The 27,541-nt window shown below is 33.1% G+C and overlaps 1 protein-coding gene across 5 annotated transcripts in view; it reads left to right on the forward strand.

The window, feature by feature from the left end:
• Positions 1–27,541, forward strand: part of SNTG1 (syntrophin gamma 1) — a 1,241,132-nt gene that overhangs the window by 648,230 nt on the left and 565,361 nt on the right. For all 5 annotated transcript variants that reach the window (XM_056823896.1, XM_056823897.1, XM_056823895.1 and 2 more), the window contains one exon: positions 27,394–27,448. The gene's annotated coding sequence lies outside the window, so the exon portion shown is untranslated. The remainder of the gene's footprint in view (positions 1–27,393; positions 27,449–27,541) is intronic.

Genomic DNA, 27,541 nt, shown 5'->3' on the forward strand with positions numbered 1-27,541 from the left:
TCTTTTGGAAGTCATAACATTTGTCCTTGTCCTACTCTAAGGTATTAATTTCATCCACATTTGAAGGGAACAATTATTCATTTCTATATGAGTGTAGTGTTACTTTCTGCTTATATCTTCCATGTTTGCCCCACCTACTTTGAAAGGATTAACTTAACATTACATTCCTATTATTGCTACCCTTTCAGGTATGGATAGTATTACTTGTTTGTCTTTTACCATGCCAAATTTTAGGCTCTATTGATCCATTAAAAAAGTATTTTCTGAAAGGAAAAAAAGACATGTATATATGTATATAATATTTTTCCTTGTTTGTTTAAATTAAACATTATTTCTAAAAATGTGGTTCAGAATATTTTATTATGTACAATAGTGGGCACAGCCAATCACAACAGAAAAAAAAAATGCTATAGATGCATATTGTATTTGCCTCATTTTCCAGTTGGTCAATTATTGATTTTAGAAAACTATTTTCCTATTTTAATTCATATGCTTTTTTTTCTAGATTTTTTCCAGATTAATTTTGCTTTTTAAGCTGTTGTTTTCCTTATCCCATTTTTCTTTAACCTGTTTTATTTTATTTTTGAATTCCTTTTTGAGCTCGTTCAGAACCTGAGTCCCATTCTATGGATTTTTGAGGTTTTGCTTGAAGTTTCTTGGATTTCAATGACCTCTGTTGGTTCTGTTGGTATTTATTCCTTATAGAAGCTTTCAACCATTGCCTCCTTTTTATACTCAGTTATTTTACCCCCTTTGGATTGTAAACTCCCTTTGTCAGTTTACTGGAGTAGGACATTTGAGCTGAATTTTTAGTCTTTTCTCTCTTCTGCTGGTATACTCAATTAGACAGTCTGAGCTGACCTGCTGTGCTAATCTGCCCTAAGACCAAATCTTTACCATAGATGTCTGGCCCAGAGACCAAGGGTGCATTACCAGATGCTCTACCCCCTAAATTTCTTTCGGTGAGCTTCTGCCTGAGCCTTGGACCTTGCATGGTGAATCTGATGTGGTCCACTGCAGTTGCAGCCCTACATTCTACCCATCCCACAGGTAGCCTGTGTCAGATCACAGGTACCAGCTCAGGAGGTGGGGGAGGAGTATCTGGTCTCTTTCTTATACTGTGGAAATTGACTGTCTGCTTACCTTTCAAGCTGTGATCAACAGGAAAGTCCTGTAGCTGTTGTTGTTGGGTTTGTATTCCTATCTTTTTTGAAGAGCTTTTTAAATATTGGTATGGAAGGATAGTCTGAGAGGTTTTGGCTTTTGCTGATTCTAAGCTGCCATCTTGACTCCACCCCTCTTGTATTTTATTTATGAAGCTATTCCTCATTAATTAAAATTTTTATTTGAAGGTTTGCCAAAGAGGTAAATAAATTAAGGCATTGTATTTCCTAGATCAAGTCTATTATTAGCCATAATAACATAACAACAAGGGGAAAAAAATCTGAGTTTCTAAATGCACTTGCTATATCAATATGCTAGTCCATTACCAAGAAAAGTAAAAGTGTTTAAAATAATTTAATGGAGGTACATCTCTGCAAAGTCTTTAAAGTTATTTTTTTTAAATTGTGTGTTTTGGGTCATCTCATTAGCTAGATTTCTTTCTCCTTAATGCCAGTTGCAAAATACAATATTAATTTAAAGGGCTATATGTTTATCAGTTGCATCACAGAAGCCAAACATTTTAAACTTTGAAAAGGATTTTTAAAACAATACATACAACAATTGCTATGCAGATTAACAACATGAATTATAGTTTGAAAACATCTATATGAATCTCATTTTTATCCTTTTTTTTTCTTCATAAATTAGCAACTACACCTGCCTTTTTTTTTCCAGATAATTGACCTGGTAATTTTTGCTCAAATTCATCAAAAACAGTTTTGTGATCTATGACTGTCTCCTTGCTTATTATAGGGCTCCTATGATCACTTCTTTTTATCCTTTATAATCCCAATGTGATAATCCCTGGTAAAGAAAACACAAGCCCAAGGTAAATTGAGCAGCTCTTTCTTATCCTTCATCTCCCTGCTCATCTCAATCACCCAGAGAAAAGGAAGACTTCAAAATTTTGGATAGTAGGAAAGATTTTTACTGACCTGTATGGAGTGGGCATTGCTTATTTCTGCTACAGCATATTCTTTGATAGAAGTTAAATGGCAATAGGTTTTTCTGAAAGTTTTATTCTACCCCAATTATTTTTATGTGATTTATTTCCTTAGGGGAACCTAGATGACAAAGTAGAAAGAACACTGAGTTTGGAATCAGGAAGACTCGTATTTTTGAGTTCAAATCTAGACTCAGACATTTACTGGCTCTGTGACCATAGGAAAGTCACTTAATATTGTGTGCCTTGGTTCCTCATTTATAAAATGATCTGGAGAAAAAATGACAGACCACTCCAGTATCTTGGTCAAGAATATTCTAAAATGGAGTCTTGAAGAGAGCCATTATTCTTTTTCTCTCATTTCAGTACCTTATCACTTTGTGCTTATCATTTTAAACTTTTCACCTTGAAAAAATGCAAAACTTCCTTTGCCTCACCTAATTGTGTTCTAATCATCTCACCAATTTAACTTACTTAATCTTGATCCTCTTTGAGTGCTTCTTCATGTCTTTCATTTTTAGTATTCCTTTCCTTCTGCTATTCATACTAAAGTTCTTTTGCTTGGGACCCCATCTTTCAACATGAACCATTCTCCTTCCCTTTAGTACTTCTTCTCTATTTGAAAAGAAGTCTAAGCAGGAGGGGAAAAATACCCTGTTTTTTTTCTCCTACTTCAGCTTCTGTTCAAATATTACCATATTTCCTCTCCCCAAAAATCAAGTAATGTCCTCTTCACAATTATTAAACCCTTCAAACATCTTTCACAGTTCCTTCTCCTTTTCTTTTTCTTCCTCCTATTTCATCAGATAAAGCTTTCCTATAGAACCTTCTCTTAGTAAAGCTAAAAATAGCAAGAGTCATTGCATATTCAAGAACATTCCTTATTCTAGGCAGGTCCCTGCTTGCCACCATAGGAGGCTTAATTACTGGAGAGAATTAAGGTCAATATTTTTAGTGTTATTGGTAAATTTTCAGTAAATTTTAAATGAATAATAAATACAATTAAGTCTTCCAAATGGACTTATTATTAAATAAGAATATTTATTCTCAGTTTTCATATCCATAAATCAAAGACACTATAATGGCTAACTCACAAAAGTGAAGATAGAATAGCTAATGCAAATGAAAAAGGCAGAAGTCATAAATGCAATATCTAAACATTTCCATATGCCTTGTGATAAAACAGTTTTGTAGAATCAGTGTCATCCATAATTATGTAATTGTTAGAACATATTAATTTGAAATAAATTATCAATGAGTATCTAGCAAAAAAATCTAGGAAGCTTTTAAACTGTTTAAAATGACATCAAGAACAAAATGTTCATGTCCACATTTTCTATGCAAGCTAAGATAAAGCTATGTCTTTATAAAATCTAGAGATCAAAAATACTTTCAGAAAGGTTTTTATTATGTATATTCAAGTAGAAAGTAGATTTTTATTTTTTTAATCTAAGAGGGAATTTTAGTAAGATCTGATCAGAATAATTTTATATCCATTTTCCAGTTCATGCTCAAAAGTTCATGATACTCAGTTTCAGAAAGGACATTAGAGATTACCTGTTATAATCCCCTTCATTTTAGTTCATGAACAACCTCTTCAGGGGGGATTATATTGTATTTGCATAAACAATCCAAGATTCAAAATTTTGTTTGAGAAAAATTTCAGGAAAAGAAGCTTGCTAACTCCTGGAATCCGGGGAATGAATTGTTTGGAGAAAGATACCTGCAGAAACCTATACTGCATCAAGAAGATCCAGAATGAAATTTTGGATACAATTGATTGAACTAAAGGGGGTTGAACATTTATTTTAAATGTAAACTTTTGTGCCAAAGGGGACTGACCCTTAATTGACTTTTTGTCAGTGTGACTAGCAAAATATTCGTTTTACTTTCTCTCTCTTCTATTTCCCTTGGTGCAATATTGTATACATCTGTAGTTAAAAAAAATTAAGGGTACAAGATGATTCTGCTAAATAATCAATTGGGGAGACTAGACTCCCAATGATCATCAGGGGGGATTGTGAAGATTAAATGAACTCTTCTACGCATTTTTTAGATTTAATCACCAAAAGTGTAAACATCCCACTTAATCTTTAAGTGGGGGAGGTCTATGAACCCATGTGTGCAATAGTGGGTGATGAATCAGAATCAAACTGACTGCCCTGGGCAGTCCTAAGCAAAGCTTCAACTGTAATTCATAGATGTAAAAGTTGAGGAAGGCACAATATGCAAATATGCAAAAGAAAGTGTTAAAAGGGAGTTACAACTTCCTGTGGGGACTTCTGACTTCTTTAGTTTTCAAGTTCTTTGTGCTTGGGGCATCTGACTGCTCTCATTCTTTGGAGTTCTGAGTTTGAGTGGGAGGCTGGTAAAGAATCTGCTGACTAGACCTGAGACCCTATACTTGGTGAGACTGTTCTTAAATTTCTCCCTTTGGACTGACACATTGTGAGTGAAAAGAGCTGACTCTTTTCCCAGATTTCTGAAGAGACTTACCTCAGGAGAGACCTATTCTCTTGAGAGAGGCTTCCTGCATCCTTTCTCCCCCTCCCCCCCTTACACAGATTAGGTTACTGAAGTACAAAAAGGTTAAGTTTAACCAAGTTAAGTCACACATGTACTAAGTGGCATAAAAAAAGATTTGAACCTAATTCCTAAAGGAACCACTTAAATGATCATATTAAACCCCCCCTTTTTCAAATGATGAGTGGGGTCATCACTTCACAACTTAAAAGGAACCTGGGGTTATCTAATTGAATTTATCTGCTTTTTAAAACATATTATTTTTACTATCAACATACAAATCACTAACAAATATTTCATATACAAACACAAACAAAAAGAGGCTCAAAAAACAAAAGTTGAAATTTGATTTCAAAGAAATATGTAATGTGGATATTTTAATAAGGTAGTAATAGAATGATTCTATTTGTAACCTCTTCTCTTTTTTATCTTCTTGTTTTTAACAATTTCATTTATTTATTTTACATGTGTCACCCTTTAATAACATTTCCTGGATATAGTAGAAACCTTCATTATGTATATGTGTGTGAATACATATACATCTATGTGCATGTATGTATGTATGTATCTATAGTTAACCCTCACTATATCATGGTTCACTTATCAAGGCTTCACTTTATTGTGGGTTTTAAATATATCTATCTATCTAATTCTGTATTTTGGAGTTATATTTATCAAGGCACACTATTGGCTGATGGAATTAAAGGTGACCATCCACAGCACTGTGTTCTATATCCTTGGTGCTTATTGGCTTAGTGATTATATGTTAACAAGAATATGGAGAAGGTTTATAAGAGAATGGGAAGGGTTTATGAGGCCTTAATATAAATATATATAGAATAAAATAAATATAATGCCACTAATTTGTGAATTTTCACCTATCATTGAAATGATATTAAAATGAAATTGAATCCTCTGAAATGGAACTCCTGGAATAGATGAGGAATCATTATATATGCATTTTTCATCTTTTAACTCTAGTCTTTCTCTTCTTTGCCAAAAAGTAGAAAATATGGTTCATAATGAATCTTTTAAATGCACAAATATTTTCTGCTTTGATCAGAGTATTTACATTTTTTTAAATTTTATTACCATCACAGAAACTGATCTGATTTTTCTAATGTTACTCTCTTCCTGAAACACTTTCCCTCTTCACTCCTACTTTTTTACCTTACTGTATTCCTTCAATACTCAATTCAAATCATACCTTCTTCATGAGGACTTTCCTGATCCTCCCTCATTCTCCATCCCCTACATACTTAAATACTGTTAGTGACTTTCCCCTAGGACTACCTTGTATTTGTACTTAGTGTGTGTAGATGTATGCATGATATATGCAGGTACAACTGTATTGTACTATATGTGCTATATATAATATAGTAGTATATAAGTATATATTTTAAGTTATTTACATGTTTTCTCCCCCAATTAGAATCCAAATTACATGAGGCCAGGACTCTGTTTTTCCCCCCTTTTTCTTTGTAACTATGGTGCTTAGGAATTTCTGTTCATACAATTGTAATTGATTATTCATTTCATCAGTTCATAAAAATCTTCCCATGTCTTACTAATTATCTGTTATACACTTGAACTTTTCTACAATAAGATTCAACTACATTAATTTACCATAATTTTTCAGATAGTCTCCAATTAACAGATATTTCATTTCTACTGCCATTTCATAACAAAATTAATAGCTTTTATATTTCTAGTTCTATATCATAAGTATTACTAAACATTTGAGTCATTTCTCTTTCTCCTCTTATTTATAGCAACAGACAACATTTCATAACACAGCAGCATGTTGATACATTCATAGCAGGGGCAAGAATAGTATAAAACCATCATGGAACATGCAAAACCCATAAATTATATATGTGAGATTTAGAAATCAGAAGGAATCTGCCAACTAGATAAATGCTCTTGTCTTTTATTCACAACCAAATTCTTCATTGTGTCATTAAAGGAATGGTTAGTAAATGTTTAGAAAAGAAAGAAGTGGTCCCAAAATGCCAAAAGAACTTAAAAAGTTTACATGCCAGACTAAAATATTCTACTTTTTTGACAAAATTATTAGATTAGTATATAGGTTAATATTTATATAGTTTATTTCAATTTTTGTAAAATATTTACAAAAGCATTTTATTTTTTCAGTAAAAGTAAAGAGATTATGACAGGGGAAAATATAAAATTGGCTGGATTTTGAACTGGTATAATTATTGATCATTAAACAAAGTATAACAAGTGCATGTAACCTTAATAGGAAATCTCCAAGAGAGCGCCATCAGAGACTTGGCTTAGTTCTTTGCTGCTTAATACATTTATCAATAACTAAATAATGGTCAAACACATTAATGGAATGCATATCAAATTTGCAAATGGCAAAAAAATAGTAAGTGCACTTCTCAAGGCCAGAACTATCTTGCAGCCTAGATAATGAGCTGACTACATTGAAATTTAATGAGGGTAAAAATAAAGCCCTGGAAATAGATTTTTAAAAATTTATCTTCTCATTGACTAGATAAGGAAGTTGAATCCATAGAAGTGTCTGAAAACTCAGATATTTCAGTGAATTATATGCTTTGATCTCATTAAATAATTTCTAAAAAACTGTTAAGTTTGAATAAATGCAATTTGGGGGGAAATTTTTGAGAATGTAGAGAGCATCTAGAAAAAAGCAATCAGGATAGGAAAGAAAGCCTTTTGAAATCATTGATTAGTTGAAGAAAATTAGGTCTTTTGTCTGGTGAGGAGAAGACTTAGCAGGGACATAGTAGCCATATTCAATTATTGAAACCACTATTTGCAGAAGAGAAATAAAGTTTATTTCACTTTTAGCTAGACAATAGAAAATAGGTTAAATACATGGAAGTTGAAGAAAGAACTTTTTCCCTCTGGTATTTTCCAGCAAATATTTAATAATTAAAGCTATCCAAAAATGGAATGTGTTGCCTTAGGAGATAGTATTTTCCTTCTTACTGTAGTTTTTCTTACAAAGGTTTAATGACCAAATGTTTGTTATATAGCAAAGTGTACTCTTATCGGGTATGAGTTGAAATAGATATACTTTGGTCTTGAGAACTGATTTAGGGACTATATGGATCTCTAAATTATTCCAACCTCTGGAAACCCAAAAATGTGGTATCTCTCACCTCACCTGCAATATTTATCATTGCTTTCTTCATACAATTCTTTTTTCTTTTTATTTCTTTTTCATCTCTCTTCTCTCTCCCAATTACTCCCTTCTCAATTTTTTTTTGTAAATTAGAAGGAGCTAAACACTTTTCCAGTTCATTTTTTTTTCATTTTTATAAATGAGAAAACTGGATCCTAGAGAGGTTCACATGCCATATAAAGAGTCATGGTGCCCAACACCCAATCTAATCCCTTTTCCTTAATATCACATTCCCTCTCAATTTATCATGAACTTAATTCTGTTTAGCTATGTGATAAGTATTGTGCAGGATGATATACAAAATCAGATGCCTTGACTTCTAAGTGTTTTGTAAACTATAGTCAACATAGATATGACATTAAGCTAAGTTTTGAATAATTAGTAGCCTGTCAATAGGCTATAGAAAATGCTATTAAAGTGACTTTTTAAAGAAAATATCAAAATATTAAAGCAGCTTTTTATAATCTAATACAAATATTGAGGGTGAGAGCTATGATTTTTGATCCTTAGCACACAACTCAATGTCTTGGATTGATGTGGAGAGGGATATTTATTAAGTGCTGTGTGTTTTAAAATAATCAATAACTAAGTATTATATTTTATAAAGTTTTATTAATAATAGCCAAAACAAAAGAACTGCCTGCCTTTAGCCTGGTCACAGGTCCAAGAGAGAAAAAGGGAGGAGTTACAGTCACTTAAATGCCATCACATAAAATGTGGGGACCCAGGAAAATGGAATTTTGGGAAATCCTAAGGGACTTTTGGGGGATGAAGTCCAAAGGCTCAAAATATCCATTTATACAGCACTTTTTGTATGGCAAGCACTTTGAAAAACACTGATGATACAAGTATAAAGGCTAAGACAATCTCCTTAGAAAAAGGAATTTATATTATTTTTTAAATACCTTTACCTTCCGTCTTAGAATCAATACAATGTATTGATTCCAAGGCAGAAGAGTGGTAAGGGGTAGGCAATGGGTGTTAAATGAGTTGCTCAGGGTCACACAGTTAGTAAGTGTCTGAGGCCAGATTTGAACCCAGGACCTCTTGTCTCTAGCCTGACTCTCAATCCATTGAACCACACAGGTGCACTCTAGGAATTTATATTCTAATAGGGGGACAAGGCACATATTTGGGAGTGATGGCTAAGGGAGGACATTTTGAATTAGAAAATTACAAGGATGGTATATAAGTTAAAAAGAATTGCATTGACCCTCTTCTTTATAGTAAAATAGAATTGTTGGTTTTATTATGGTAAGCAATATATGACCAAGGGTAGGCAAATTAAATTAAAGCAGTTAGGGAAAAGAAGGAGGGGAAGAGTAAAGTGAAGGATGACTATAGTCAGCCTGAATATGATAGACCTTGTGAGTCATTCAGCAATCAGGATAATTGGTCTCCTTGTAGTCACACATTATAAACCTGATGATGGCTTCTCTCTTTATTTAAGCCTATTGATCATATTATAGAAACAAATTGATATATTTTGCTTTTATGTATCATCTTGCTACCAGTACAAATGACTAATTTATAAATATAAAAATACAAAACAACACCAGAAAAACTCTTTGATTCACCATAATCCTGAACAACTAAACCTGTAAGAAGAAATTGCTGAATACATTCTTCCCCTGGATATTTTCTCCACTCTGAGTTTTTATAACATTTTTCTTTCTTGGTTCTCTTCCTATTCGCCTGACTACTCTTCAGTCTCTTATGCTGGTTTATCTTAAATATTACATTTTCTAATTGTGGGTTTTCCAGGCGTATGACCTGGGCCCTCTTCTCTTCTCAATCTCAATTCTCACCAGTAATCATCTTTACATAGAGTACAACTCCTTCTATATATCTAGCCAAGTCTACTTTCTGTACTTTACATGTAATTCCATCTTCCCATATATCAATTATGTACTTCCATCTATACTCGTAGTAAACTCAAACCCAACATGTATGTAACTGAAATCATTTTCTCCCTGTCACCATCTTCTTCTTCCCAAATTTCACTATTTCTATCAAGGACTTCATAATGTTTCCAGTCACCAAGATTCATAAACAATATCCCATCTTTGAGTCTTCATTCTACCTCAATATTGTATTTGATTAAATGCCAAATCTGGTCATTTCTACCTCCACAACAACTTTCACATTCATACTCTCCTTACTACTAATCCAGCCACTATCTTATTTCTAGACCTCTAACTTGAACTATCACTATATTTTTCCCAAATTATCTCTCTGTCTTCTCTTGTCTTCAATCCATTCCCCACAAGGAAACCAAGGGAATGTTCTTTCAGTATAAACTTGGCAATGCTATTTCTTTTTAGGAAAACACTGATGCACTGAGGGCAAATTATTAGTTCTTCTATTTTCTAATTAAAATCCCTCTGAGGTCTGCATCCCAAAGAGATAAAAAAGGGGTGGGTCAAGGGAATGACCCACTTTTACAAAAATATTTATAGCAGCATTTTTGTGGTGGCAAATAATTAGAAACTGAGTGGGTGTACATCAATTGAGAAATTGCTGAACAAATCAAGGTATGTAATAATGATGGAATACTATTATGCTATAAAAATGATGAGCAAGATGATTTCAGAAAAAGTTGGGAAGACCTACATTAACTGATGCAGAGTGAAATAAGTAGAACCAGAAATAGCAGTAGTGTATAATGATCACCTATGAGAAACTTAGATACTCTTAGCAATAAAATGATCCAGGATAATTCTGATGGATTTATGACAAAGAATGCTTTCCACCTCCAGAGAAAGGGCTGTTGGAGTTGGAATACAGATGACAACATACTGTTTTTCATTTTAATTTATTTATGCTTTCATTTTGGGGTTTTGGTTTTACATGAGTGTTTTTTTACAGCACTGATCAATATGGAAGTAAATTTTGCATGATAATACATGTATAACCCAGATTAAAATGTGTACCATCTTTGAGACAGGGGACAGAAAAGGAGGGAAGTTATTTGTATCTCATAATTTTGGAAAACATCTGCCAAAAATTATTATACATAACTGGGAAAATAGAATATTAAAAAACAAAACAAAAAACCTCCCATCCCTGTACTTAATCTTCCACCCCATTACTATATATCACTTCATGAGCTTTGCTATCTTTTCAAGCTAACATTGTTTCAGGCCTTCAAATATTGCACTCTACCTGCTGTATGTGGCCTTTTACACTGTTCCCATTTCCTGAAATGCATTTCTAACACCCCTCCATCCCATCTGACCACCTTTGAAATGTCATTTCTTTAGAAGCTGCTCAAACTTCACTTCCTGCTTTAGGGGTTGGCAAACTACAACCCAAAAGCCAAATCCTAACCAGCCCTTTTGGGGTCTGGGTTGGGTTGACCTAGGGAGAAAGAAGTCATTAATAATTCTCACAGAGACACTTCCTTAAACTGTCAAAGGCCCCAGAAAGGCTGTTTATACATCAACCAGTGACTGTATGGGAATGAATTCTGGCCTCTTATATTGGTTGGGTTTCTAGAGGAGCCCTAGAAATTTTTTGGGTATTGCTTGAGAGGGTGAAAGGGGGTTTATTTTATTTTATTTTATTATTTTATTTGGTCATTTCCAAACATTATTCACTGGAAACGAATGTCATTTTCTTTTCCTCCCCGCCCCCCCTCCCACCACCTTTCCCTCTCCCATAGCCAACACACGATTCCACTGGTTATCACATGTGTTCTTGACTCGAACCCATTTCCCTGTTGTTGGTATTTGCATTAGAGTGTTCATTTAGAGTCTCTCCTCAGTCGTATCCCCTCCACCCCTGTAGTCAGGCAGTTGCTTTTCATCGGTGTTTTTACTCCCACAGTTTATCCTGTGCTTGTGGATAGTATTTTTTAGATCCCTGCAGATTGTTCAGGGACATTGCATTGGCACTAATGGAGAAGTCCATCACCTTCGATTGTACCACAATGTATCAGTCTCTGAGTACAATGTTTTCCTGGTTCTGCTCCTTTCGCTCTGCATCAAGGGGGTTTATTTTTAAAAGGGTTGGATTTTCTATTTTAGGAGTGTGGTCACCAGAAATTGAATTAATTCCAAAGAGATTTTATTTACAATTTCATTACAAAATGTAGAAAGAGTGAAGCAAGAAATCAGAGAGAGGATAAGATAAGATATCTGCTTCCCCACCCCACCCCCAGCAGGGAGAGTTAGTTTCAGCCAGTCATGAACCTGGGGAATGGGGAAGCCTCTCTCAAGAGTAGTCTTTCCTGAGGCCAGTCTCTTCAGAGAAAAACTAGCAGTTAAGAGTCAGCCTTTCACTCACCATGTGTCAGTACAGTCAGCAGATTCTTTTGCCCCTCTTCACCAGCCTCAACTCAAAAGCATGAAGAATCTCTCCAGTCTCCACTTTCAAAAAATGAAGAACAGGTCTCTCACAGGAAATAACAGCTCCTTTTCAGGATGCTTCTTTTGCATCACTTCCGGTGTCTTCCCCTAATTTTTCATCTACCAATCACAGTTGATGCTTTGTTTTAGGACTGCACAGGAGACAGTGAGTTAATTCTGATTCATCACCCACTATTGCACATGTGGGTCACAGACTTCCTACTTCATGATTAAATGAGATGTTTGCACTTTTGGTGATCTTATTATCATTAGAAGAAAAGATGCACTGGATCAGCCTCTTAGCTTAATTTTGTTGCTCAACTTATTATTCTTTTGTATCCAATTGAAACTTTTTCAGGCAAACTTCTTTAACATTACTATCATTCCTTCTTCTCCAAGCACATATTCATAGCCTGCATAGGCCAAGACCATGGGAGAAATCTACTCAGAAGTCAAACCACCATTGACAATGAATATACATTTAAATTAAGTATCTCAGTGACTATTGGACCGCACCTTACAGACCTCCTGATCCCAGTGAATATGGACCCACTGTTTTTATTCAGACATCATTCTTTAGTTTCTACTACATGATTTTTTTTCCATTCCTATTCCCTTTAAAACATTCACTCTAATCTCCCACTCTATTTACCTATATTATTTATCTACAGTTTTCCCTCTGCCTGCTGGAATGCCTACTCCAAAGGCAACAAACTTGCTTTCATCTTACATCTTTTCTTTTTCCACTCCTAATGTCTTTTGGCTTTCACTGAGACCTGGCTCCCACCAGATGACACAACCTCCCAGACTCTATTTTTATTAATCTTCTCCTCCCTCCCCGACATCACTTGATGAGTTGTGGGAGTCAGAATACTATTTGCTTCCAAATTCCACAGGTCATCAGTTTATCTACCCCACCTTAGTCACACACATAAATGCTCATATCTTTGATCTGCCCATCACCCACAAATGCACCACAAATATCAAGGACCTCTAAAATTTCCCTTTATCATCAAGATTTTGTAATTCTTCCTCTCTTTTTTCCACCTCCAAATTTTGTTCTTTGTCCTCACCCTGATCTACAATCCCTTGACCTCTCAGTTTTTTCCCAGACCATCTCCCCTAAAGTAATTACACTCTCTTTCCCCATCATGACTCTAGTGAGCCAGGTTGACATATTGCCTTCTTCTAGAGTCCCTCTTCCTTTTTATCATGTTGCTGATTGTGCTCTGGCAAGCTCAGCCTTTGATCACTCTAATCATCTGCCATCTTTACTCCTATGCAAGTACTAATGAAACTGGAAAAAAAATCATAAAACTCTACTAACTTGGTCTACTACAAATTTATGTCACATAACTTCAACCATCACTCTTACTGGTGCAAGGCAGTTTGTGTATATTTTACTTTATCCTAATTAACTCACTTTTCTACACAGTGCACTGTCTTCTAAATATGTTTGTCCCTCTTCCAACTTCCCTTCATCTCAAGCTTTTAATTAAGAACTTTTCCTCATATTTTACTAAAAAAATAAGACCACTTACAAAGAGTTCTTTCCTCTACCTTTTTTCCATTCTGTCTTTTCTACTTTTATTTATCTCCCATCTCTCCCTGTATACTCACTGCTTTCCCACTAACTACAATATTGTCATGCTTCCACTAGTTAATAACTCAAATCTCTCCTCCCTGCCAACCCATTACCTTCCCAGGTGACTGGCCCCATATGCCAGAATCAAACTGAGTGAGAGAGAACCAAGAACTAGAGGGAGAGTCACAGGCATTATGTTTATTATAGTCTTCTCAGCAGGATGGCATGTGTGCATAACTCCTATCCTAAGAAAAGGAGCTACAGGGCTAGAAAACTTTTTACTGCTTCAAAACCCACCATAAGTCAAGGGAAAGTATTTAACAGTAAATTCCTGGAATGAACCTTGGGTCTCAGGAAACAGGCAGATAACAGTTGTTATATATGGAAAATCTCTGAAATTGTTCCAGGCCAGGTTCAGTTGGAAACAATCTGATTATGATGCACTTGGTGGGTTTCTCAAACTTAACTTATAGTTGCAAAGCATTATTGATGTATTTCAGAACCCCCTGGAAAAATGGAGGCTTGAGCAAATCCAACTAATTATTATAATCTATATTCCTTTCATTTTCACATCCCTAAAATTCTCTTTTTAAAAAAATTCTCTTTCCAGGCTTCTTGTTCCTTATATCTCACTATATTCTCTATGAGCTAGTAATACACTATCTCTCAAGGATAGTTATTTTCTCTAGATGTCTCACAGATGTGTAGTCTTGTCATTCTTTATCTCTTCTTCCTGACTTCTCAGATTTCCTTCAAACTTAAGCTAAAATCCTATTTTCTATATGAAACCTTTCCTGATCCCTACTGTAAAGTCTTTGTTGATTATTTAACATTTATTCCATATATAATTTGTTTGCATACAATTATTGGCTTGTGGTCTCCCCTTTAAAAAGTGAACTCCTTGAGAAGAGGGACAATGTTATCTTTCTCAGTATACATACACAGGATTGAGCTTAGTGGTTAGGTAAATAGCAGGCGAATAATAAATATTTATTTACTGAATATATTTAGGTGGCTAATTCAATTTCCATCTCTAGGAGCATAAAATTCAAAATAATTTGAAATGTTGAGATATATATTTAAAGTGAGAAATATTACAACTAATATTCAAGTTCCATTTGAGAAATCATTTCAAGCTCATATATATTTTTGAAAACAAAGAACTTTAGAATTAGAGAATGCTAGGAGAGGAAGCATTCCAAGAATAATCTAAAGGAGCTGATTTCTTTTATCCCTGAGGAAACAGATTCTGAAGTGAAATGAAGTGTCTTGACTTTAAGTGATGAAGTTCTGTACTGCTCTGATTGTTCAATATCAAATTAGATCATAAATTTGAAAGAACATTATAAACTGTAAAGGACCTTATAAGTGTAATGAGTTATCAATAATACCCATTTCCTTTACTGATTAACATTTTCTTCTTATTTGATATAGATATTTAAGATGAAATTCATGAAGAAAAATAGAGATGAATACAAAAATATCCTTTTTTTTTTTGCCTTTGATACTTATAGAGATTTTCTCCTAACCTTATTCAGCTTTCAGGTGAGTTTACTAGTGAACATTATTAAATGAGATGCTGGCCTGACTAGAAAGCTAAGCAAAACAAATAATAGTTCAAGAGAAACAAAAAGAGGTAAATTATTGATATTCCTTCTTCATATTAGGTGAATTTTTTAAATATTTGTTTTGCACTCTCATATATTCCTAATAGTATATTTTTATGCACTTAGTTATAGATAATTTGGTTTTATTATGTAAACAAAATGGATGTTATAGAGCAATAAAAGGTATGGTGAAAAATATACTCCACATCACACTAAATTTGATCTTTTAATTTTGCTTTAATTTTGATTCTATTGAGTTTCTAAGATAAAATAAATTTAAAAATGTGAAGTTCATCTGTCTGAATCTTCCATAATGTTTTAATTTTTCCCATTATTTCTATTTTAAAAGCCTACTTTATTAATGGTGATTTAATTGTGATTGTTGATTAAGAACTCTCATACTCACCAAGTATGTGTCAAAAATAATTTTTTTGTCTCCAATTTAAATTGAATGAAATTTTCAAAAACTTTTTTAGCCTCTAATTTACAATTTGAATCCATTTGAAAGTATAGTTTCAGAGAATAGCTCAGCTGCAAAGGAAAGTCTAGATCTTACTTATGAGATTTCATCAGGACCTTTCTAATTTTTGAAAACAAATCACAGAATGGACACTTTTATCCTTAGGATTATAATGACCGCTATTATCGAAGCATTTGAAAAAATATTTGAAGAATGAATTTTTATTGTCTTGCTAATTTTAAATAATATCAAAGCTGATTCTTTTCAATGCAATGTATTCTGTTTTCTGTGTTTTCAATATAAATACTATATTACTGAAGAGGACCAAAAATAATGCCCTGTATACATTTAAAATGACAAAAATTTTGACTCATAGTAGCCTCTGAGGGAATTTCTACCCCCATACCTTTGAACATTAAGTGATTTTCCCAATGTCACAAAACTAGCTAGTGATAGAGCTGTGATTACATTCCATACTTTCTGCATTTTTCCACTATATCATTATAGCTTTGTTCAAATGATACAAAAATTAATGCTTGAAAAAAATATAAATTTGATCAACTTGTGGTTTTCCTCTCATGTTACTGAGACATACAGCTGACATTTACTATCTATAGTGCTTTCATATTTACAGAAAGCTTTCCAATTTAATCTCATTTGCTTCTCACAATACTATATAATTAAATTTTAGACATTGAATTTAAATCCAGACACTTCCTGACTCTTTCTATTCTTTCTGCTCAATTAACATTGTCTTGTTAATGTATATATAATATTTTTTCTTTGTTGAATTTTACTTTTCTTTATAAAGAAATAGTTATTTTTTTTAAAAAATCCTGTAGCTAACATATTATTATAGGACCTGCTTTGGAAAAGAACTCAAAGTCTATCTAATTCAACCTTCCTTTTTTTATACATTATATTTGATAAGTGATCACTCAGCTTTTGTTTAAAGACTTTCACTAAGGAGGAATCTAGTATTTCCTAAATCAGTACATTCTTCTTTAGATAGCTATAACCGCCGAGAAGTTTTTTAAATTGATTTTTTCATGATGTACAACCTAAATTTCCCTTTGTAACTAGCACCCTATTACTGCAAGTTGTGCCCTGAGACATGTTTCCTTTTCTCTTAGAAGTGACATTTTAAACTTCAAATACTTGAAGATAACTCTAATGCCTATACTTCACTAAATCTTCTGTTTTTAAGTGAAATACTCCCGGTTCCTTCAGTCTATCCTTATAAAAACATAACTTGCATATATATTGCCCTCTTTTTTGGCCCTATTCTGAATATTATAAGCCATCAATATCCTTCCAAACATTTAGCCAAAAATTGAATATGATATTATAGCATTGTTATAGAGTGAAAAGAGCACTGGTTTTAGAGTTAAAGAATTTGGGTTCATATCTACCTTATGATTTTTCCTATTTGTGTAACTATGAGACATATATTTTTGATGACCTACAATTTCCATATCTATAAAATGAGAAAGCAGGATTAGAGGACCTTTCCATGTCTAGTTCTATTAACCTATGACCACAAGTAGCTGCTAAAGCTTTACTAGTGACAAAAACTGTTGATCTAGTATTGGGATGCCCATTAACAATTATGTGCCCACATGAGGTAGAAGCATTGTTGCTAAGGCATAAAACACAGACATTCTCGGATTAGGAAATTACAAGGTATGAAATAAACTTGTTAAATAGCAAAAACATTACTTTAAAATGCTATACAACCCTTAACCCTGCCACCTTGCTTCCAGATTTACCAGCTTCAGGAGAACCATTACACAATTGTGAAACACTAGTGTCCATGGCAGAAAAGTCTTGAGATAATCTCTTGGACACTCCTTTTAGACAATGCAAATCTGGTCTTATTTACTGATGGTTCCCCATTTTTGAGGGATGGCATATGCTACACTGGAGCTCCTGTAGTCACAGAATTTGACACTGAGTGGTCAGCTTCAGTGTCCTCTAATATTAGTGCTCAAGGAGCAGAACCCATAGCTCTGAAACATGCCTGTATAATTGCCAAGGATAAAAAGGCAACAATTTATATGGATTAGTCTCTTCATCCTCTAAAATGTAAGATCTTATGATCCTTTGTAGTCTAACCAGGAAAAGCACAGTACCACATCTCTTACTCTAGAAATTGTGCTTCTCTAAAGGCATTCTAAGATTAACTCATTTTTTGGCTTTGCATATTTAATTTGTAAGCTACTAAAATAACCAGATCATTTTCAGATAAACTACTGCCTAATCATGTCTCTGCTATTTTGCATTGCTATAGAATTTTGCTGTTCTTAGCTGCCAAGAAATGGGCAAAACTTGCAGAGTTTTCAAGTTAGAGACTTGAAAATAACCATAGTTGTATGGGAAGCATTACGTCTTAAAATGAAATAAATCAGCATTAGATTAATTCTATTTACTCTCTTTTTAATAAGCTGAATTGCAGCCAGTAATAGAAGATATCAATTACATGCTACCTCTACATACAAAATTCATTGATGCTTAGTGTGCTTGTTCTAGGAGAATGAAAAATATGTTTACTTTTTCTGCCTCTCACAGTATTCCAACATTTGGATAATGAGTCAAAGGAAAATACAAAAATTAACATGTTTTAACACTGCTTATAATGTAGTATATTATAGGGCCTAATTTGTATCCATCACAGTTGGCCAAATATATTAAAGCACTCAATCTTCCACTACTTGGTGAAAGAAAATCTAGTAATTACTCCATTAGAATATGACCCATTTTATTAGCATTAGCACCAAATGTAGATCAAACTTTCAGTACATTTTCATAAATGAAACATCATATTTTGTCTCTAAGGAATACCATAAGCCATGGCCAGGCTATTTTGGTTCTGGTCAAACTATTTTCTGAAAAGTAAAATATAAATTAAAATAATGTGCATTTTTCTGAATGATTTTCAAGAATTCAATAAAAGTTTCTTCACTACAGAAGTCATTTGTCATAATGAAAAGATCAGTCTACAAAAAGTCAGTTTGTAATTTTGTCATTTAATAACTGTTACTCTTAGGCAATCCAATTGATGTCTCTTTACCTCTTATAAAATGAAGGAATTGATATTTATTACCATTTTATGTGCCAATATGCATTGTGACTAGTAGTAGTTACAGTAATAGAATTCTAATCCCAAGTTCAATTCCCACTTCAGAAACTAAATAGCCATGTGACCTTGGACAAGTCACATAACCTGTGTCTGTCTCAGCTTCCTCAAGTTTAAAATGAGGGTAATAATAGTACAGAGCAGGGTTATTATAAAGATCAAATGAAGTATTTTTAAAGGACATGTCACATAGTAATTGCTTAATAAATTCTTATTCCCTTTCTTTCCTTCCTAATTGACTGTAAGAGTTCCAGCATTCTATATTAAATGAAAGATTCCATTCAATTTAACAGATGTTTATAAAGAGCTCATTTTGTGCAAAGCATTATGAGGAAAAAGATAGAGAGAGTTGCTGTATGGTAACCATATTGTCATTCTAGACTCATGAGTTTTATTTTAAATATTGCATGGTAAATATTATGGGGAAGGATAAAAGAAGGGTTCAATCTACATATAAATATAAAAGTTTATTTAACTAAAAGGAGAAAGGAAGGGAAGGGAATCAGGGACTATCTTATTTCTAGCCCCACTACAGATATTAAAATCTTATACTCTCTATAATTATACTAAACTAACTAATTTAAGTCAAGGGAAGTTTGGTAAAGGCAAGGACAAAGGGGCCCAAAGAAATCTCACAACTCAGGAGCTCTTTCTTTGATCCAAACAGCAAATCCCAATAAGATGTCAGATGAAATCTCCACAGCAGTAGCACCAGCTTCAGTAGCAAGAATAGGCAGAAAACAAGGAAACCCAAAGGAAAAGGCACCACTGGCTCTCTGGTCTACCCCCAAAATAACCAGATAACACCTCCTGGGCTCTCTTGACTGCTAGAGAAAAGCAGCCTCACTCTCCTAGAGTTCACCAACTTCCAGTTTCAGTGTTCTGTTCTTTCCTCCTGGGAGCTTTGGAATATTAGCCTGTCATTGCCCTGTGGAATCTTGGTTTGCAGCATCCCATGCTGTCAGCTTGCCTTGTTAAGCCCTGCTAGAAATCCTTTACTACAGTCCCCCCTTTTCAAAAAGCTGAAATCATGTTGAAAACACTATTTTGGCATTTGTGTATTAATGTCCTCACATTTTCTATAAACTAAGATTTCTACCCAGAATAATAAACAACCTACACTCAAACTATCTTATTCTATCCAATACTGTCTTATTCTAGGTGTTTAATCAAGGAAAGGAAAAAAGGAATTATACAATGAACAATTTCAAAGTTCAAAATACAGATCAAACATATGCAAAAGCAAAACAAGCAAATAACATCAACATCAAAAGATAAACATAAATACATGCAAAACATTAAAATCATAAAATACTATTCTTATCAAACAATACAGAAAATTCTACTACTATTACAATGCACAAGCATCAAACTTAGACAAAAATTTTGAAAAATTATAATAAACACATTACATGTTTTACCAAAAAAATTAAACCAAACCATCAAATTTACTTATGCAAAATACATTTAATAGATGAAAATTAAATATAATTGATCTATTTACATAAGTTTTACATGTAAATATATATGCATATAGTACATACATACAATATATGTATCCTATACATATATACACCTCCTATTTATACATATGTTATATATAAATGCATACATACACTATAATACAATTAATTTTACAACTATAATACATATTATTTACACACAAGTACACATGTATTTATAAATTGTGTGTGATATGTGATGTTATATGTCATATTTGCTATGTAATTATGTTTCTATTTATGTTGCAATGTATTTTGTACTGTAAGTCAGTATCTTACATTATGTTATCAGTCTTAAACTCTAATATATCTAACTGTAGCCCTTTCTTAATAAAATCTCCTATCTACCTATATTCCTATACTAAACTAAGTAGCTAACTATTCTTTGTTAGTAACTACTTTATAACTAATTATAATATTGTTAGAATCTAGCTATACATTGTTTCACTCATTCAACTAGTGATGCAATCTAACCTAACTATGTTTATGTTTTTGTGTATATGTGTTTGTTATGCTGTTATACTACACTATCTTGTTTTGTTAGTGTTACTGTTGTTTTATTGTTGTGTTACTGTTGCATACAATATACTTACCAAAACTTCAGATTATTCCTTCTCTTCTCAACTTGTTTGAAAAATTCTTCCTCTCCAGATTCCATGGTGGTAAAATGTATTTATGAATGCTTAGGTGAATATATGTTATGTTATGTTATATTACATTACCCCAATTCCTTAAAACCATTAGTCCACTAATTACTTGATCCTCTTCATTGAAAATTCCCTTCAAAGTCTTTATCTGCTTAATATTTATAAGTTTTTCAGACTTTTTACAATGTCCATCAATTTTCTGAATTCTCCTCCTCATCTGCAATTCCCTCTTCCATCTGAATGTCCTCTTCCACTGGAATGGTTCTCTCATTACTGATCTTTTTGACTGTAGACTCTATTTGACTGATGAATCTCAACTTTCCACGATATTTTCTTCTTCATTTATTTCTTCAACAATTTGTACACTTTCATTATCAGTTCCATAAGCTAATTTAATATGTGAGCAATGATACCATGAATCTCTTCCTAATACTTTCACAGAAGATGATGAAATTAACACAATTGAATAAGGATCTACCCAACTTTCTTAAGTTGCTGATGTTCTTGCAAATTTTTTCACATGAACCATATCACCTGGTTGAAAATTAAGAAGAGAATAATCCAATGGACCAGATTGGATCTATACTCCCATATCATGCTGTTCTCTAAGTCATTGTTATAATGCACTTAAATATGAAGGAAGTTGACAATCTCCTCCTAAGAGAGATGTATAAACTGTCTTACAAATTTTTGCCTGAAATAGAGTATATCCAAAGAGCATTTCATAATATGATATATGTAAATCTACTTTTGGTCTTGTACATAGGTAAAACAAAACTATGGGAAGAATATCTGGTCATTTTAGATGAGTTTGGGCACAAATTTTTTCCCACCATATCCTTAAATTCCTTATTCACATGCACCACTTGACCTGAACTGTGTGGATTATAAGGAACATGATATTTACATGTTATTCCTAGATTCTCATAGACTCTTTTCAGGACATCTTGTGTAAAATGAGATCCTTTATCAGAATCTATGGTAATCAGTCACCAAACCTAGGAACAATTTCCTTAAATAATACTTTCACCATAAAGCTAGCTGTATTAGTATTAAGTGGAAAAGCTTCAGGCCATTTTGTTAATCTATCAACAATTGCAAGAGAAAACTTGTTTCTTCCAGTTTTGGGCATACTGATGTAATCAGTTTTCAAACTCTCGAATGGACAATATGCTAAAGGTCTACCACCCAAACCTTTATTTCTGAATATACCTTGATTGAATTTTTTGGCAAACAGAAAAATCTGTACAGATATTTTTTGCAACAGTACTTATTCTTGGTGCTACCCATTGCCTTTTAACAGAGTCTACTATAGCTTGAGTAACAAAATGACCTTTTGTGTGAATGGCTTGACACAAATAGGTATACGAATCTTTTGGTAACAGTGGTTTTCCAATGTCTGCAACCCATATTCCATGTTATTTCCTTGCTCCAAATTTCTCCTTCCACTTCTGAATTTCTGAGTCTATATGAGCTTTTTCTAAATCATCAGACTCATTAGTTGACAAACTCATTACACACACTGGAGCATTATGGGCTGCAAATTTAGCAGTTATATCAGTTCTTTGATTTCCTTTAGAGACTGAATCTCTGCCACAAGTATGACTTCTATAATGGATCACTGCTAGCTGTTTAGGTTTTTGGAAAGCATCCATCAACTTATTTATTATTTCTACATGTGCAATTGGTTTTCCCAATGGAGTAATAAAACCTCATTATTTCCAGATCCTCCCTGTTGCATGACATATGGAAAATTCATAACACAAGTCAGTAAAAAGGGAACCAAAGAAATCTCACAACACATGAGTCCTTTCTTTCATCCAAACAGAAAATCCCAGTAAGATGTCAGATGAAATCTCCTCCAGTAGCACCAGCTTCAGTAGCAAGGATAGGCAGGGAACAAGGAAGCACAAAGGAAAAGGGACCACTGGTTCTCTGGGTCCACCCCAGAAATAACCAGATAGCACCCCTTGGGCTCTCTTGACTGTTAGAGAGTTCTCCCCATTCTCCCAGAGTTCACCAACTGCCATCTTCTGTGTTCTGTTCCTCCCCTCCTGGGAGCTTTGGAATGTTAGCCCTGTCATTCCCCGTGGGATGTTGGTTTGCAGCATCCAATACTGTCAGCCTGTCTTGTTATGCCCTGCTAAAAATACCTTAATACAGCAGGTTATTTTCTTCTTAGGAACTCTGGTTTTTACTTTAGTCATTGCAGCTCAACTTTGACATCTGGAACTAAGGCATACAAAAATACAATTCAGCCCTCTTTCCATTTAGGAAGCCAACAAAGGATACAGTATGTAAAATACTACATTTAGTAGGTCTTGCAAATTATGTATAAGCAAAAGTTTAACTAATTACTTTTAATGTAGTGCAATGGCCATACAGAAAAGCAGCAACCAGAGTTGTGACAATAACACTTATCATCTGTCAAGTCCTAGAATCAAATTATATCATGTGAATGACTATAGATAAGGGTATCACCTGACTGTTAAGCTTTAGGTTTTCATATTGAACACATATATATAGATATATAGACATATATGTTTGTGTATGTATGTATGTATATGTATGTATGGTGCTTATATAACTCATGGTAAAAGCAATATCCTAGCCCCTCACCCCATGTGATTTAGTCCAACTTTTCCTTAAAAGGTATTGAGACCTATTAAGAATTGTTTGGTCCTTAGTCCTGTTGATTTCACTTCCTTATTCTCTAGGAGCATTGAAACCATGAAAAAATGAAGAGAGTGCTCTTGTAATTGGCTAGTGCATCTTGATGGAAAACTCAAGAAAACTCCATTTATCTGAATCAATTCGATGTCCATGATTTTTTTTTTAATATCTTTCTCCTGCTGTGGATAAGTAAATGCCTTTTAATTGCTAGCATTTGAATAATCTACAAATGTCTTATTTTCTTTCCATATTGAATTTATGTTACCAGTAGAATGACTTAAGTCAAAATTATGTGATAAATGTCATCTATTATCAGGGAAATTTGGTTTCAAATACTTGAGCTCTATCCTACAATATAGATAGATAGATATACAGATTTAGGTATATATTGAGATATAGAGATAAGTTATAAATATAGATATAGAGATAGTTTTCTATTGATCTATTTCTATCACATAAAGCAAATATCTTGACATTTTTATGCTTTGTCAACTTATTAATTAGCATAGTAGGAATTTGTAGCATTGTAGATTTAGTTATGGAAGAGCTCTTAGGTGCTATTGGGTTCAGTTCATATTTTCCAAGTAAGGAAGCTGGAGCTGGAAGAATTTAAGAAATTGAGGCTTGTTCATAGTCTCACAGTTGATAAATTTTAGGAAAATTATTTGAATTCAAGGCTTTCTGATTCCAAGTTCTGAAGTTTATACTTTGTACCACCTAACTCCACCTATCCCGTTTCACAGTTTCTTGGATGAAATTTCTATTTCTAACACTTAGTACATAGCTGACAAGGAATAAGTCACAATGTCACTTAGCCTCAATTTCATGTTCTAAAAACTGATGGTAACAATATTTGTGCCCTAGAGATTTCCCAAGAACTGTAAACTGTATTTAGATTACTAATCTACTTAGGGAGATTTTGCATAATGAGAGTTCTCTGGTGAAATCACACATTTGAAATAATAACAACAAAAATGTTAATAATCTAAAATGCATACTTTACATATCTTGAAATGCCATAGAGAATAAAGCACCAGAATCTCATTTTCTGACCTATATTTCATAACATGATAAAAAATTTTTTGAAAAGGTTATTTTAATTTTATCCAAGGAATAGCCTTATGGTTTTTCAAACTTTAGTCAGCAAAATTCTAAGATCGTCCTTGTTTTTATTCCATTGTATCTTTTCCACATTATTTTCATCTTCTTTTAGAAATAAATTCAGGTAACAGAAAAAAATAATTGACTCTCTTTTCCCCCAATTTTTTGTAGTCTTCTACCTCCTCACATTTTTCATATTGTTCTCATCACTCCTTCCTTCCCTTAACCTAGATGGTTTGTACAAATTATTTCAAGAACCATCTGAATTCTTTCTTCCAGAGGCTGTGATCCTCTCTTAACTATCCAAATGACATAATTATCACTGTTTGCTTATGCTATCACTTATTTTAAAAATTCAGCATGTATTAATGTTTCCCTAACCTTACATTTGTTTGGAACTTGATTAGAGTGAAAACTCCCTGAGAATATACTGTATGTGTGTAATTATTTAAATCCATAGCAAAGGATAATGGAGTTGCATATATTGGGCACACAGGAAATGAAAACTGTTTTTTATTGACTTGATTGCTAGAGGAGACAAATATTGGAAGGTTTTCAGGAGAACACTGATTATTAAAATGACTCTGTCAAGAAAACAGGAAGTTATATCTTCAGAGTTCTAATTTTATTTATTTTATTAACAGCTATAGACTAAATCTCTAATTACTAATATAACCTTTCCTTTTAAAAAATGTGATTAATTTAGGTACTCTTTTACAAGGACCATACTTCACCATAGTAGTTTGTTGTAAAATATTTAATCTGGCTATAAGAGAAATTACTTCATTGGATAGATTGTCACTTTGGACAGGATTTTTGCCAGTGATGTTCTTATTGTCAAAATGGGGAATAGATGAAAACTTGGTATGATTTCTTCTTATTTATTTCTATTGATTTAGCAGATTACTCAGGGCCACCTGACCAGACCAATAGTATAAACCATGAGAAAAAGACATGCCTGCTGATTTGTTTTGTTTTAAGATGATAGAATATATTTTGATTAATGCATTCAATAATAGATTATTAATGGCATAATTAATTCCATTAGATATTAATGGCATAATTAATGGTATGAAAACAGGGCTATTAAAATGCAAAAAAAATTGCATAACCAAAACTTTACCAAGAACTAGTTAATGATATTTTTTTCATTTTCAGCAAGTTTCCATTCAGAGATGAAAAAGTAACAGCATGTATTGAATGTATCTTCCTAAAAATAAGAGTTGTGTGTCCAAAATTGCCTCTAATAGTCTCCTTTTAGAGAGGCAAGGCAGATTACTTAGAGATTAACTAGGCATTCTTGATTTTGGTACTTCAAATGCAGAAAATTGTATCCAGGATATAATATATTATCAGGCTAGTTTTCACACCGAAGAACAAGATGGTAACATTTTTGAAAATCAAATAAAGAATACATTTTTTCTTCCTTTTGTTGTCTCTTTTACAAATAAACTTTAAAAGCATTTCTGGGAGGGTACATTTAACTTTTTTTAAAGCAGAAAGAGAGAGACAAAGATAGATGGGGGAATGGAATGAGGGAAAGAAGAATAAAAAGAAAAAGAATGGAAGAAAATAAGGAAGAAAAAGACAAGAAAAGAACTATACTGTACATTTTTATATCAAATTGATGTTGGCTTTATGTCATTTGTTATGTTCATTTTTTTCCTCCTAATTGATATTGTTATCTGGAGAGTTAAAACAATTATAGATTACACTGTATAGAGTTTATAAACTCATCTTTCTCTTTTTAGACCCCACAATGGTTTCTCAATGAAAAATGGTTTTTAAATTAAGTTAAAATGTGAAGAAATTCAACTCATTAAACTCTTGAAAATGGTGAAAAAGAATTTGTTCTTCACCTTTATTGTAGATCTTCAGCCTACATTTATTCTAATATCAGTATCTTAAACCAAATGATGTTAAAAATAAAGCATTTTTCCTTTATTTGGAAATATTTGTTAATATTGTGGCTCACAGGTTTAGGCGATCACCTGAAATCTCATCACCTTGCAGACTGACTCTATTTTTAATAATTCAGTAGCCTCTCAACTCTGATTATAGTGGAGTAATAAACTATTCCAAAGGTCTTCTTTTATAGAGGACTTGGATCAGAAATTTCCAGGTAACTTTTATTTTTCCATTAGCAGTTCTATTTGGTTTTAACTCCACATAACATCATGCACCCATGCTGGTTACTCATTAGTAAATGCCCTACTTTCAAATTTCTTTTCTATATTGTCTTCCCCAATTAGATTATATGTTCCTTGAAGTCAGAAACTGCCTTTCTTTTTTCTTATTTGTATCTCTACTGCACAGCACGATATCTGGTACTTAGGGGGCTCTTAATACATGTTTATTTAATTTAATTGTGATATATTAAATATTTTCAAGTTGTATGGATTTGAATTGCCACTAATAACACATCTAAAATATGAAATTATTTTAAAATATAATATATCCTAGATATGAGACATTTAATAGTTGAAGGAAACCTGTTGTTCTTAAAGTTTCATTCCTTCATTTTTTAGATGAGAAAACTGAGGCCTAAAGAATTAAGATGATTTGACCAGGATCATACAGCTGGTAAGTGGCCCATCTAGGTCATTAACCGATTTGTTTAAAAAAGACCTTGGTATTTTTTAATTGCTTTTCATTACCTTCATTATGTCCCTAGAA

The sequence above is a fragment of the Monodelphis domestica genome, chromosome 3 (assembly GCF_027887165.1).
Source record: "Monodelphis domestica isolate mMonDom1 chromosome 3, mMonDom1.pri, whole genome shotgun sequence".
Lineage (NCBI taxonomy): Eukaryota > Metazoa > Chordata > Mammalia > Didelphimorphia > Didelphidae > Monodelphis > Monodelphis domestica.